We start from the raw sequence: 15,643 nt of genomic DNA, 5'->3' as shown, positions 1-15,643 counted from the left end.
GGAACGCTACTGGTGAACATGCGCACAAACATTCTCACAGTATTGACATGAATAGGCCCGATAGTCTGGCTCGGGAAAACAACGTCTCGTACCAGCGGCTGGTTAAATCGCATTTCCTAATTTAGAAAAGGCGGCTTACGAAGAACCAGACGGAAATGACAATGCTGGTCGGCTACGCATGCTCTTTACTGCATGTGCTGGGCGCATAAGTGATAATTATTCAAAATTGACAAGCTACATAAGTGACAATGTTACATAAGGAACAAGCACTCAGTGAACGAAGAACGCGCATGGGGTTCCGAATGGTCAATTATATTTTTCTTTCGTAGTGAGTGTTTGCACTTCGTTTCTTCCCTGGAGCTGACTTTCAGTACGCTGGCGGCCACTTCAGACATAACAGTGTGTCAATTACTACTCAAGTCGCCGCAGAATGTAGGTACTTGAACCTTACCCAGGAAGCTCTGGTCGTTTATGCTTCCGTATAACTTGGGGGATTTGCGTAGTGCGGTAGCCGCTATCACACACAGGATGGGAGGAGAGGTGTTGGCACCATCTCTTGGCCGAGCCGGCCATATTCACCTGGCATGACCGGGATCACCAATGAACATTGCAAGCCCTAAACATCTCAGTCGTTAAAAAAAACCAAAGTGAGAATGCGCTGGCTGGAAACAAAGGTAAATCTAAACATTGCGTTAGCCCTCATTACAAGATACTCAAGTAAAATGTGCCTCGCCACTTTTCTCAGAAAACTTATTAAAACGAATTCGGAGGACAAAAAAAAGTAGGCTTCCCCGTCCGTGCTGCGGAGCTCCAAAATCATCACTACTTTAAGCACACGCTACGCTATGTCTAGAAAGGGGACTAAGATCTTCTTCAGAAAAACTGCGGTGGCTCCGTCAGGTAAGTAATAACCTCATTCTGCTTAATCAGGAAGCAAGATTACGAAGAGCAGGGTAAATTATCATGTTTGTATATTTAATATTCGCACACAGAAACTCCCCCATACTCTGCATTTCAGGCTAGTCTGCGCACATTTTCGTGCCAAAGGTTCTATTCATCAGTGCCTAAATTCTGGAGAGCCAAAATCACGTCATATCCCACTAGGGGGAATTCCCGTGCTATTATTTATCACTGGGGAGGCATTGCCGCAACTAACTTCCGGAATATACAACGTGGCCTAATACAATACAACAATTATTTATTTTATTTTATTTACACATACTGCCAATCCCAATTAGGGATTATTGCAGGAAGGGCACATACATTGTGGAAGTGCAAGATTTATACAAAGGATACTCATTGAAATATTGCAAAAGGAGGGAAACAAAACCAACTGCAATACATTTTTTGACTACATCACTACAATGATAACTACATCAATACCAACTAATAGTGAAAAAAATAGTGAGCATTTCAAACAGCGTACAAAAAAAAACTCAGTTTGTCATTTCAAAAACAATAAGTAACATTCAAGCAGGGATGAAAAAGTTTCCAATGATTGACTGTTTGTTATACTGATTGGCAAATTATTCCACTCACTAATTGCTAGTGGAAAAAAAGAATATTTCAGACAGTCAGTACGGCACTGATATTCATTCAGTATCTGTGAATGCTTTTGTCCTGTTGGCCTTGTTTTTGCGTATGACATGTACTTTGAATTGACTATGTTTAGCTGTTCGTGAATTAATTTATACAGGAATTTCTGACGTGCCAGTTTAGCGCGATTTTTTATTGTTAAGAGACCTGCTTTTTTTAAAAGTTCTGTGGGTGAGTCTGTTATTCTGTACTTGTTATGAACAAATCTTATCGCTTTTCGTTGTACTCGTTCTAAGGCATTTATGAGATTGTTTGTAAAGGGAAACCACGCGACGTTTGCATAATTTAAGACGGGTCTGACGAATGCTTTGTAGGCGAGAAGTTTCGTTTCATGTGGTGCAGAACCGAGACTTCTACGAAGGAAAAACAGTCGTTTTAATGCAGCTGATGTGACATGGCTAATGTGGATATCCCATCTAAAATCTGGTGTTAAAGTTAAACCTAGATATTTGTGCTCAGTCCCTACCGGAAGGGGAGAGTTATTTATAACATAAACGAATTCAGATACATGTTTTTTTCTGGTTATCCTCAAGAGAGCAAATTTTTTAACATTCAGGGTCATTTTCCAGAGAGCACACCAGCTAGATATGTACTGCAAGGCATTGTTCAATTTTACATGATCTTCCGGGGCGTTAATTTCTTGGTAAAGTATACAGTCATCGGCGAAAAGCCTCACATTAACACCAATGCCAGCAGGTAAATCTTTAATGAAGATCACGAATAAAATGGGCGCCAAAACACTGCCTTGTGGTACACCTGACGTAACATTGGCTATGGTAGAACTTTCGCGATTGACTTACACGTACTGCGTTCTGTTACTCAGATAATTGTCTATCCAGTCAGTAAGTGGACCTGTGCCTATTGTTGCTTCTAATTTTCTTACAAGTTTTTTGTGTGGCACCCGATCAAAAGCCTTTGAGAAATCCAATAGAATTAAACCGGTTTGTTTTCTGCAGTCTACATTGAGGGAGATGTCGTGAATTAGTTCAATCAGTTGGGTAACTGTGGATAGTCTTTTGCGAAAACCGCGTTGTAGCAGCGATAAGATGTGATTCTGTTCAAGGTACAATGTTAGATGTTTAAGAATTATGTGTTCCAGTAGTTTGCAGGTTGTGCTGATTAGTGAGATGGGTCTGAGGTTGGATGGATCAGCTTCGCTACCAGATTTATGAACAGGGGCTACCTTTGCGATTTTCCATTCTTGGGGGAGGGAAAAGGTTGATAGGGACTTATTGAAAAGTATACACAAGTATTTGGCTACCCATTCAGCATATCTCCTAAGAAATTCGTTGGGCAAGTTGTCGGGACCGGCTCCCTTTTTAGTATCTAATTTTAACAACAAATTAAGCACTCCGGACTCTGTCACAACAAGTGGTTCAATATGTCGGTGGTTACAAATGTCAATATCAGGCACATTTCCGTCATCAACCGTGAAAACAGATTGAAAATAGTTATTTAGCGAGTTTGCTTTATCTTTGCTTTCTTCCGGGGCCGCGGGCCTATTACGGTTTTTGGGATTGAGGTAGTTCCAGAACTTCTGGGGAGATGTTTTCAAAAAGTTGGGTAGCGTTCTCGTAAAATAGTTTACTTTAGACATTTTTATTTCGGATTTCGTGTTACTAAGAGCTTGACTCAACTTGTTCCGAATTTGTGGCTTAGGTTTTGCCTTCAAAGTTTTTCTGAGGCGCTTTACTTTACGCTTGGAATGAATAATTCCACGCGTTATCCAGGGGTTATGTTTTATTGTTTTCTTTGTTTTAGCCGGCAGATAGTTAAGAACGCAGTGTGTTACGACCGCTTTGAACCTTGCTCATAGGATTTCTATATTTGTGTCAGAATCATTCGCAAGTAGTTGAAACGAAGCAAGTTCATGGAAAAGATGATCAAGTATGCTGGTGTCATCGGCATGGTTAAAGTCAAGATATGTAGTAAAGGAGTTGAACGGTATTGGGATGTCAAATACAAAAACAGAGCCTTGAATAACTTCACGGTCTGATACGCCTTTAAGAAGTACAATGTGTGCTTGATCTGCAGGAAAATGATCGCTTAAAAACACCCAGTCAAGTACATTAGAACAGCACCCTTGAACACGGGTAGGCTGTTTTACAATTTGGGAGAGATTAAATGTCAACATGATATTAAGGAGCACATCCAAGCATGCGCTGTGGTGTTGCATTGTTTGCCAGTTTATATCGGGTAGATTAAAATCGCCGAGCATGATTAGCCTGGCTCCGAGTACATGCCGATGCATATACGTGTGCAATGCTTGCAAGCTATCCTTGTCTGAAGATGGGCTGCGATAAACGCAGAAAACAAATACTGGGCGAGAAGTGAAGAGAAGCTTGCAAAATATTGCCTCGACTCCGGTAACCTCAGGAATTATTTCAAAGGAAAGGTCTTTTTTATTAAGATGGCCGCGCCTCCCCCACGTTTCGGCCTATCTTTATGAATGATAACGTAGTTGGGGGGTGTTACCTCAAAATCCTTTATCTCATTTGTCAGCCACGTTTCTGTCAAAGCTACAAAGTCCGGTTGAATTCCAAGAAGTAAGGATTCAAGTGGTACTAATTTTTGAAGCATGCTGCGGGTGTTTATGTTAAGAAATGTTACTTCTTTTGTTGGCTGCGGCGTTGTGGCTCGCCTGGTGCTTCCGCTGCGTCGTTGTTTTTATCGTTGATGCTGTGACAGCCAGCGGTTATGAGCGCAATAGCATTTGTTTCCTCATCCCATCGGTACAGGTCTTCGTTCACTTTTAATTTGTCATAAACCAGAAATACTTTGTCTCCAGCTTTTTTTCTTGCTTTTGCAACTTGCCAAAGCTTTTTTTCTGATGTCTCTTACTCTATTTGAGAAGTCTTCTCCAACAGAGAAAGCGGTTCCTTTTAGTTTCGTGCTGTTTCTAAGAATGGTTGCTTTGTCTCGGAAGTCGAGGAGTTTTAGTATGACTGGTCTAGTTTTTTGAGCGTCTTGTTTTCCTATCCTGTGAATTCTTTCTATTGGAACGAGTTTGATCTTCAGTATGTTCTTAAGTATCTGCTCACTTATAGTTTGTTCGAGGGTTTCGGGGTTTTCGTCTGCCTCCTCCGGTACACCGTACACAAGTAAAGTTGACCTTCTAGACCGGTTTTCTAAGTCGTCTATTTTTAACTCCAAGTGGTGAACGGTTTTTTCAAGATTGGTTACTTGGGAGACACAGGACGTGATCTTGTTTTCCAGTAATGTTACTTGTTCTAGTTTGGCTTCAATAGACTTCAACCGTTCTTCTTTTATTTCTTTTATGTCATCTGCAATTACTTGAAGCTGTTTCATGATCTTGGCCATATCGGGCCCCGGGTTTGTTTCAATGTCACCACTGAGCAACAGTAATTCCTTAATACAGGCACACATGTCAAACAATTGTGCATACATCTGCCCAGGGCACGGCAGCACTATCAGGCATAGGTAATTTGAGCGAATACAATTGCCATAACGCTTGCTCACCTGCGGCAGATAAACAAACGGGTTGAGACGTTGCATCCTGGCAGTGCTGCCGTGCCCTGTGGCTTGAGTTGAGGGGTGTCCAGTCTTTATACCACTCCAGTCTGCCAGCAGCGCCGTCTTCACGTTGTGGTGATCTGCTTGAGCGCATGAAGTCACCGACGCAGGCCTGTTTCCAGGCAAATCGCCGAGCGTAGATTCCAAGTGCGCAATGCGCACATGATGCGCTTGGTGGCTCGGAAGTGGTGCGCCGTCGAATCCAGATAGCAGAGCCGGGTCTTCGCTCCCTGCTTCCCTGAGCAGCAGGACGCCAATTATCTGCGGCAGATAAGCAAACGGGTTGAGACGTTGCATCCTGGCAGTGCTGCCGTGCACTGTGGCTTGAGTTGAGGGGTGTCCAGTCTTTATACCCCCCCAGTCTGCCAGCAGCGCCGTCTTCACGTTGTGGTGATCTGCGTCAGCGCATGAAGTCACCGACGCAGGGCTCTTTTCCAGACAAATCGCCGAGCGTAGATTCCAAGTGCACAATCCGCACATGATGCGCTTGGTGGCTGGGAAGTGGTGCGCCGTCGAATCCAGATAGCAGAGCCGGGTCTTTGCTTACTGCTTGCGTGAGCAGCAGGCCGCCAATTATCTGCGGCAGATAAACAAACGCGTTGAGACGTTGCATCCTGGCAGTGCTGCCGTGCCCAATCCAGTCATCCGCGATGAGTACGGTGAGGTTCTAAAAGTAGCGGAAGTAAGCCCCCGGCTAAATTACGTGGCCCCCAGGAACTACTTTATGCGTATCTTCATATACCATCACAAAGATTGCATTAAATTCCACAACCTGAACTTTTTAAAGCAAAGCTTTTTCCCTCTACCCCCCAAGGGGTCTTTCGCGACCGTAGGTGTCACCAGAAAACTCCAGCGAACAAATAAAATAATTTATTGGCACCGCCGGGAATCGAATCTGGAACCAATCGACTAACAAAGCGAGAGCCCGTTGTCTTACCAATTTAGCTAGGAGCGCAAGCGGAGACGGGGAAGACAGGTGGTGTACTCACCAAGCACATCTACGGGTTTACCTTCTGCGTTCTCGCTGAATGCCACGTGAAAGCGTCACGCGACCACTCACGCCCTTCTAGCGGCCCTGTGCGAACCTTGCTCATGTGCTAAGAGTTACAAAAATTAAAGGAAGCTCACACGATTGCATGGCATCTCACTTCTAGAACGCCAATGTTGTAAAGCCTGTGGCCTCCAGTGTTCACGTAAAAAATCACACTCCTTGTCGTCCGCCCTCCCGCCAAATCAAGCAACACATTCCAATACTCCTTGATGGCCAGGCCATCACTCCAAGCCCCAGCATCCATATCCTGAGCCTACACCTCAAGGCTAACACCAAAAGTGACGTCACCTTGTAGCGCCTCAAAAACGGCATTAATCAAATCATACATGTGATCATCAGACGAGTTGCCACCAAGAAGCGAGGCCTAAGGAATCCCGTACTTTTCGAATAATTGAAGCTTTTGTCCTCTCGAGAGTCACTTACGTCAACCCCGAGTCTTCTTCTCGACAAGGAAGACATAAAGATGCGTTATATAATGATTAGAAAGGCGGTCCAGCAGGCCATTGGTCTTCTCATGAGTGCGTCCACGCAGAGGCTGCTTAGCACGGGGCTCCACAACACGGTGGAAGAGCTTATAGTAGGCCATCTTTCTAACCAGAAGGTCTGACTCAGAACTGCGCTGGGTAACCGTATGCTTCACCAGATTGGCTGGGCAGCCCAGAATGTCACTCCGCTTGACGCACTCCCAGACTCTTGGCGACTAAACCTAAAGATGCTCCCTTTGCTTAGAAATATGAACCCCTCACATGACGAGGGTCACCGAAAAGCACGGGCTCAAGCGCTAAACACCACCCTCGATGGGGATCATGCAGTTATCTACACAGACGCCTCCAAACATCGAGGGCAGCAATACGCCATCATCGTGGCTACCTCCAGAACCAACCTCCTTGCGTGTACCTCGCTTAGAACCCAAGAAATAACGGCAGCAGAAGAGGCAGCCATCACCCTGGCTCTCACTCAACCAGGGATTCGGAGGGTAGTCACCGATTCCCAGCAAGCATACTGGATTACCAGTCGGGTTCGGTGTCCTGACCTGCACTGCGCGTGACAATAAACCGTTCCCCGAACGGTTCCATTCAGCTCATCTGGACACCCCCTCACGCTTCAATGGAGGGCAACAAATACGCCCACCCAACAAGCCTGCGGTTTTACCTGCCGTGCTCCGGAGCTGCACGAGTACAGTCACCCGCTTGTCACGTTCAGGGAGATAACCCAGCATTATCGCCTTCTGAGACAGACCGTACCTTCGCCTTACCCTGACCTTTCCAGAGAACAACAAACTACCCTACGGCTCATACAATCCGGGAACCTTCCCACAGCCTACGCGTCTTCACTTAATGTATCCGAATCGCTACGACGCTGAATGTAAATTTTGCTCAGAAGTAGGAACACTCCACCCCGTAATCGGGGTGTGCTACTTTAGCCCTGAGCACCCTCTTCTCTTTCCGTAAACTACCCAACAAGAGCAATGGGAGATGCTGCTGTCCAGGCCTCTCTACCTACCCAGCTTCAGCGGGTGGATAGAACACAGGCCGCGCGGACTGCATGTGGGCCCCACAGAAGAAGGAATCACTCCCCAGGGCTGCACTCTGGGCCGTTCAGAAATCTGAACAGAAGTATTTCTTCCTACTCCTCCGTCTCTGCCGCAAATCTCGTCGCCTCCGTTCGCGGCGCAGAGACGGAGAAGACAGATCGTCTAACACCGAGTTGGAGCTTACTTTAATTTTATAAAAAAGTTTCCACTCTTGTGCTACACCAATACAACTCAACCAAACACCGATCATGCATCATGCATTGATTTAACCTTAACAAGAATATATCTTTGAAGTAAGAAATGGTGTGGTTAAGTGCATTTCACTTCTCTCTGGTGTAGATAGATAGATAGAAGAAACTTTATTTAGTCGCCTGCAGAGCCACACCACCATTAAATGGCGCCGCGACGCGGGCCCTTACGTCTTGTCAGCGTGTGGTCTTTACTCGACTACGGCGCGTGCTACTCCCGTGTTCGGTCACCCTTGGGGGCAACGTCCCGTCGGTTTCGCTCGGCTTTTGTCTTTCAAGTGCCGCGGAGACCTGCTGGACGGCCCAGGTTTGGATTTCTTGGTCATAGCACTTCGCCGCAGCCACGAGCCGCGGTGGAATCGTTGGACTTGTCTTGCTATTTGTAGAGCGATGTGAGTGAATTTAAGTGACGTCGCATGGGTAAGAGTTATGGGTGCCGTTTACAGCTTTGCTTTCCAACCACATTCACGGGGTGGATTGGCGCGATTTTTTTAGATTACTTTTATTGCGGACAGTTTTGTACTGCACGTGAATTAGCCTATCGGACTATTAAAGATATAAAATAAAAAATAATTTAAGAGCGCACAATTTGTTCCAGAAGTAATATTGCCGCCTTTGTTTTACGTCAGTTCCGTTTTAATATTTCTGTGATTTACGCATAAATTGTAGGCACCAGTCGTCTAAGAAACTCCCAAATTTGCTTGTTAACTACCTGTACTAACTAAACAAGACGGCACTGCAAGAAGAATATTGTAGTTTCTGTACGGTTAGGTCATCCCTTTATTCTCTACAATAAAAAAGACCGACGAGTGAGGAAGTTTGTTTTGGTTTTAATCGAGCGGCATAATGACGCTGTTTCTAAGGAAGACCTTCCCCCTTTCACTTTTGTATAAATAACTCTCAAAGCCATTTGGAATTGCCACAAAACAGACACCCGTGTCAGCGACAGCGTTAAAGGTTAGTTATTTTTCCTTCTACCGACGCCCAGAAAAACAAAGCTAGATGCTTAGGAGCAGCATCAGCAGCTCCCATAATGGTTAAAAGTATACAGTCCCAGCTTCCACAAAGAAATATATTCTAAACCAACCTGTTAAAAAAACGACGATATTTTATTTGCGAGTATTTTGCTGGAAAGCGCACATAAAGCAATTTTGCACATTATAGTAATAAACCACGTATGCATACCTATAACCCTGCCAACATATTACGTAATATGTTGGTTCTATAAACGGAGGTTCTCGTAACATGTCTACTGTATCCACAATTCTGAAATAAAAAAAATTATGTCCTGTAAGGGGATACATACTTTGTGGTACCGGAATTATTTTCTCGCCGATTATTATGTCCTCTGAAAAAGTGAAGCATGACAGCGTCAGAGTGGAACCACCTACCAGCATCAATTGCGCTTATCAACGATTTTGATGAATTCAAAAGACGTTTGAATGACCTGTATTCTATCAGCTGAGTGAAGTATTTCATTCCTTGTACAATGTTTCATATATTCCACTACTGTATTATGTCTTGTAATTCTTTCTCATGGGTCATCTGTTCACAGTAGCATTTGCACTTTGTCATTGTCATGTCGTATTTGTTTTTGGTACGTGTTTCATTACGAGTATGAACACGCCTACAGATTTTAAAGCAAAGCTTTTAACCTCTACCCCCCTAGGGTTCTTTTGCGACCGTTGGTGTCACCAGAAAACTCCCCCGAACAAATAAAAGAATTTTCTGGCACCGCCGGGAGTTGAACCTGGAACTAATAGACTAAGAAAGTGAGAGCCCGTTGTCTTACCGATTTAGCTACAAGCCCACGCGAAGACTGGGAAAACAGGTGGTGTACTCACCAAACACATCTGCGGGTATACCCGTGCGTTCTCGCTGAATGCCACGTGAAAGCGTCAAGCGCCCACTCACGCCCGTCTAGCGGCACTGTGCGCACCTTGCTCATGTGCTAAGAGTTACAAAAATTGAAGGAAGCTCACACCAATGCATGGAACCTCACTTCTAGTACGCCAATGTGCTAAAGCCTGTGGCCCGCAGTGTTCACGTAAACAATCACAGCTCCTTGTCGTCCGCCCTCACACCAAACCAAGGAATACATTCAAATACTTCTTGATGGCCAGGCCATCACTCCAAGCCCCAGCATCAAGTTCCTGGGCCTACATCTCGAGGCTAGCACCAAGTGTGACATCTCCTTGCAGCGCCTCAAAAACAGCGTTAATCAAATCATACACATGATCAGGCGAGTTGCGACTAAGAAGAAGCGAGGCCTAAAGGAATCCGGTACCTTTCGATTAATTGAAGCTATTCTCCTCTCGAGAGTTACTTACGTCAACCCCCTGTCTTCTTGTCGACAAGGAAGACATAGATATGCTTTATATAATGATTAGAAAGGCGGTCGTGCAGGCCATTGGTCTTCTCATGAGTGCGTCCACACAGAGGCTGCTTAGCACGGGGCTCCACAACACGGTAGAAGAGCTGGTAGAAGGCCATCTTTCTAACCAGAAGGTCCGACTCAGAACAGCGATGGGTAACCGCATGCTTCATCAGATTGGCTGGGCAGCCCAGAATGTCACTCCGCTTGACGTACTCCCAGACTCTTGGTGACTAAATCTAAAGATGCTTCCTTTGCTAAGAAATATGAACCCCTCACATGACAAGGGCCACCAAAAAGCACGGGCTCAAGCGCTAAACACCACCCTCGGTGGGGATCAAGCAGTTATCTACACAGACGCCTCCAAACATCGAGGGCAGCAATATGCCATTATCGTGGCTACCTCCAGAACCAACCTCCTTGCGTGTACCTCGCTTAGGAACAAAGAAATGACGGCAGCAGAAAAGGCAGCCATCACCTTGGCTCTCGCTCAACCAGGGGTTCGGAGAGTAGTCATCGATTCCCAGCAAGCCTACTGGATTCACCCGTAGGGTTGGGTGTACTGACCTGCACTGCGCGTCCTAAAAAACCACTCCTCAAATGGCTCCATTGAGCTCATCTGGACACCCCCTCAAGCTTCAATAGAGGGCAACAAATACGCCAACCCAACAAGCCTGCGCCTTTACCTCCCGTGCTATGGAGCTGCACGAGGACAGTCACCCGCTTGTCACGTTCAGGGAGATAACCCAGCATTATCGCCTTCTGAGACAGACCGTACCTTCGCCTTACCCTGGCCTTTCCAGAGAACAACAAACTACCCTACGGCTCATACAATCCGGGAACCTTCCCACAGCCTACGCGTCTTCACTTAATGTATCCGAATCGCTACGACGCTGAATGTAAATTTTGCTCAGAAGTAGGAACACTCCACCCCGTAATCGGGGTGTGCTACTTTAGCCCTGAGCACCCTCTTCTCTTTCCGTAAACTACCCAACAAGAGCAATGGGAGATGCTGCTGTCCAGGCCCTCTCTACCTACGCAGTTTCAGCAGGGGGATAGAACACAGGCCGCGCGGACTGCATATGGGCCCCACAGAAGAAGGAATCACTCCCCAGGGCTGCACTCTGGGCCGTTCAGAAATCTTAAAAGAAGTATTTCTTCCGACTAATCCTTCTCTGCCGCAAATCTCGTCGCCTCCGTTCGCGGCGCAGAGACGGAGAAGACAGATCGTCTAACACCGGGTTGGAGCTTACTTTAATTTTTTTAAAAAGTTTCCACTCTTGTGCTACACCAATACAACTCAACCAAACACCCATCATGCTTCATGCATTGATTTAACCTTAACAAGAATATCTCTTTGAAGTAAGAAATGGTGTGGTTAAGTGCATTTCACTTCACTCTAGTTTAGATAGATAGATAGAAGCAACTTTATTTAGTCGCCTGTAGAGTGACACCACCATTAAATGGCGCCACGACGTGGGCCCTTACGTCTTCTCAGCGCGTGGTCTTTACTCGACTACGGCGCGTGCTACTCCCGTGTTCGGTCACCCTTGGGGGCAACGTCCCGGCGGTTTCGCTCGCCTTTTGTCTTTCAAGAGCCGCCGAGACCTGCTGGACGGCCCAGGTTTGGATTTCTTGGTCATAGCACTTCGCCGCAGCCACGAGCCGCGGCGGAATCGTTGTACTTGTCTTGCTATTTGTAGAGCGATGTGAGTGAATTTAAGTGACGTCGCATGGGTAAGAGGCATGGGTGCCGTTTACAGCTTTGCTTTCCAACCACATTCACGGGGTGGATTGGCGCGATTTTTTTTGGGTGTATTACTATCTTTTTACCTTTGCCTTGTACACGCGTTGCCAAGGTGTCCTATGTTTGCCATTTTTTGTTTGTGTTGTACTGCTCATGTACCACTTCCCTCAGTAATGCCCCTGGGGCCATAAGGTTATCTTGAATAAATAAATAAACACGATTACCGCCTACACAAAGTTTGAATGGTACTGGCTGATATTATTGGATTAATAAAAAAATACCTTATCTCTGACCTAGGAATTTTTCTGCATTTATTGCCTGGATTTTATCTCAAAATGAAGAGTGTAGTACGACTGTTTTAGTGCATCTTCTATCATTCATAACCCACAGTGCACTAAAACCAACTAAAGTTTGTTAGATGCATGCTTTCTTAAATTATCCACATTAAAAGTACCTACATGTATTGTGCATCATTCTTCGACGGCAGTCCGTAAAGTCGTTTTTATACCAAACGAAAGAAGTTTTTAACCAGTGGACATATTTTACTCATACAAACACCAGCTAACAAAACACTAAACACATTACTCACATGCAGCACTTGTATTAGGGCCTGCTGGCACGTGTTCAGTTTTTGTGTCGTCCCTTTCTTGCCGAACTTCTATCCCCTACATTTCTTTACCTGCCTTTCCGCTATGATGGTTCGGGTTCCGCACTTTTTCTCGTGCAGAAATTTTACCGCGGTCCTTATACCGTGAGTGCCAGCAATCCTTCCAATTGTATCAAGCTTCGCTGGTGCGACCCAAAGCCATGCCAACAGCGATTGCCCGAAGACATAGAAAAAAACATTATCTGTACCGCGGTTCACTCCGGTCTGGCCTGCAAAGAAGCATCTCACACTGCCGCCTAAAAACTCCCTTCCCGCACATTACAATCCTTAACACAAGTTACCCTACGAACACTCACTGTAAACCTTGTACCCCGTCACAACAGCTCACCATGTGCTTACGAAATTGCACCCATACGAGAAGAGCATATCCTCCCGTCAACACTGGTTTTCTAACTGCGACAAATATATCTATAACTGACAACGAACTGATACGTGTAACAACTACACCAACCAGACGACCATGTCCCCATCCATAAACCCCAAAACTATCCCCCGTCAGGCACTCCTCTCAGAAGCTATCACCACGACTATTCCTGCGTACGCGGCCCTGACCTCGTCCACTCCCCTTCCCATGAGCAGTGGCAGTCTGCGTGGACCAACTTGGCATCGGAGCGTAATATAAAACCCTGGCTCCACGAGCCCTGGAATCAGCACAGGCCCATGGCCTTCTGGGCCTAGGAAGCTGAGCACCAGCTATTCCTAACGTCCTTTTACTGAATAAATGTTTGTTTATTCTCATGCTCAACGTAACTGCGCCAATATGGCAAAACGTTTATGCCTATATATTTCTTTTCACTGAATTTTATGAAAGTGAAAATGCCGTTTTGCACCTCCCAATTAAAAACTGGTTTGAGCCACTTTGCTTTCGGTTTACACAAATGGTGAGCTCTCATGGAGGCCTGGTAAACAAATTGCAGACTCACTGGTTAGTGTTGTCAAGCCACAACTTTTGATTTTATGTAGTTTAAAGTCATGTAGAAAAACTGCCCTGTTACCCTCTCCTTCCAAGCGTGCAAATACACCCATGGAAGCAAAACGTTATTTAAACTTTCACAATTTCATTAAAGAAACTGGCAGTAGCAATTCTGCCAACAGACGCACACGAAGAGCGACCTTTACTTCAAACATACTTCTAATTTATGATTCATATAATTTTTTATTCAATCATTAAGTCCGGTAATTTTGTTACTTTAGGTAATCGGTTGGCACAGGTGCAAAGCTTTTTATTACATTGTTAGCAACAATAATAACACCAGCCCCATACAGGTATAGCACGGATAACATTGCCACCACTGAGGTTTTTGCGTAAAAAGTGAACTAAATATTTACGTTTCTGAATATAAAAATCTATTTGTCCACCGTGAAGCCTACCAAAGAAAACTCATCAACAAAAGACGCACAACATGCGCCTGCAGAGGGTACCATAAATATAAAGTGGTGGTATGGGAGTGCGCGTAATATACAAACGTGTATTAAAACCGCGTTACTCCTGCAAGGTTAATTCTACAAGAAAGATTGGAAAAGCAGTAAGCGAAGCAAGGTCGTTACGTGCCGTACACATGAGGCGAGAATAAAAAACGTGCAAGCAAGCTGCGTGCAACTATCATAGCGACAGCTTCCAACCGAGCCCGTTGTGTGAAATAGCTTATTTGGGTTGCTTGATTTGATTTTAGGGTTTAACGTGCCGAAGCGACGTAGGCGATGAGACGCGCCGTAGTGGAGGGCTCCGGATTAATTTTGACCACCTGGGGATCTTTACGTGCGCCGAAGTCTTTTAAAAACATGCGTTTTTGCTGTTCGCCTCCATCCGAAAAGCGGCCGCCGAGGCCGGGAATCGAACCCGCGACCTCGTTCTCAGCTGCGCAACGCCTTAGCCACTGAGCATCCGCGGGGGGTATCTGCTTATTGTTCGCTATTCTATGAATGTCAATTTTCTATCCTCCGTTCTCAGCGCCCCATTTTCTTCGAGAGTGCATCGCTGGGCAAAACAGCAGAATGCATGGGGCAAGTTGACATGCCTGCGGCCTTTCCGCAGAAAGAGCAAGTAGTGCTCAAATGCGTGCGGCTGGCGTCAGAAGGCTTAAAACAAAATGCCCAGAAAATTTTTTAAAATCTTAGGTTTTGATTTTTTTTCCGAATTTCGAAAAGTCAATCTTTACTGAATTAAGTTGTATTGTAAATAAATGGTATTCACAATCCAGTGTTTTGTTTCAAGGTGCTCCGCCAGCACACTTGCACCTCTGCTTCAAAGAAGCAGGGCACCCGAACCGTCCAGATTCGGGAGGCCCGTTTCGCAACCACCTATATAAAAATTGTGGCAGCCGCAGCACATTGAGCCGCACGACAAGCGAGTAGCACAATTTCTCAATCTGCACAAAAAACCCATATCTTGCGGTTACAAATATACAGTTACCTAGTAGAAATTAGGTTGTTACGTCAATATCCTTAGGCCACCCGAAAAAACAAGCCCATCTAAAAACCAAACAACAAAACAAAAAGCATTTTTGTTAGCTGGCCCCACACGAGGAAGACGACAATGAAAACCGAAGAAATAACTAACTGATACTACAATAAAAACCTGTGACAACCACCAAACCATGTAAAGCCCTTCATGTGCACCATAACCCCTAATGATCAAGGTTAACCTGTTCAGTCTTTCTAATAATTGAATGACTCAGAACTTGTGGAAAAGCTGTGACGCATAAATTCTCGCTTGCTACTGGAGTTTATTGCTGTCCGGTGACGCACGGGCTGCTCAGTTGCTGCTAATAACGTATTTTATTTTACGAATTCATGACAATCTTGTGGTACGTGGCCAACAAATATTTTATTCCCTGCAAAATTCAGTTGAAGCCAGTACGAGCTACAATTATTCGAAACCTACCGTCTTCG

At 45.3% G+C, this 15,643-nt stretch overlaps 1 pseudogene; it reads right to left on the bottom strand.

Moving 5' to 3' along the window:
* Nucleotides 1–4,150: 4,150 nt before the first annotated feature.
* Nucleotides 4,151–5,459, bottom strand: LOC144141788 (uncharacterized; annotated as a pseudogene).
* Between the last annotated feature and the right edge of the window lie 10,184 nt (nucleotides 5,460–15,643).

Source organism: Haemaphysalis longicornis, unplaced genomic scaffold, assembly GCF_048455015.1.
Source record: "Haemaphysalis longicornis isolate Haplotype H1 unplaced genomic scaffold, Haemaphysalis longicornis Haplotype H1 scaffold_6, whole genome shotgun sequence".
Classification (NCBI taxonomy): Eukaryota; Metazoa; Arthropoda; class Arachnida; order Ixodida; family Ixodidae; genus Haemaphysalis; species Haemaphysalis longicornis.
Note: the sequence above shows the minus strand (reverse complement) of the source record. Positions and strands in the feature narration are given on the sequence as shown.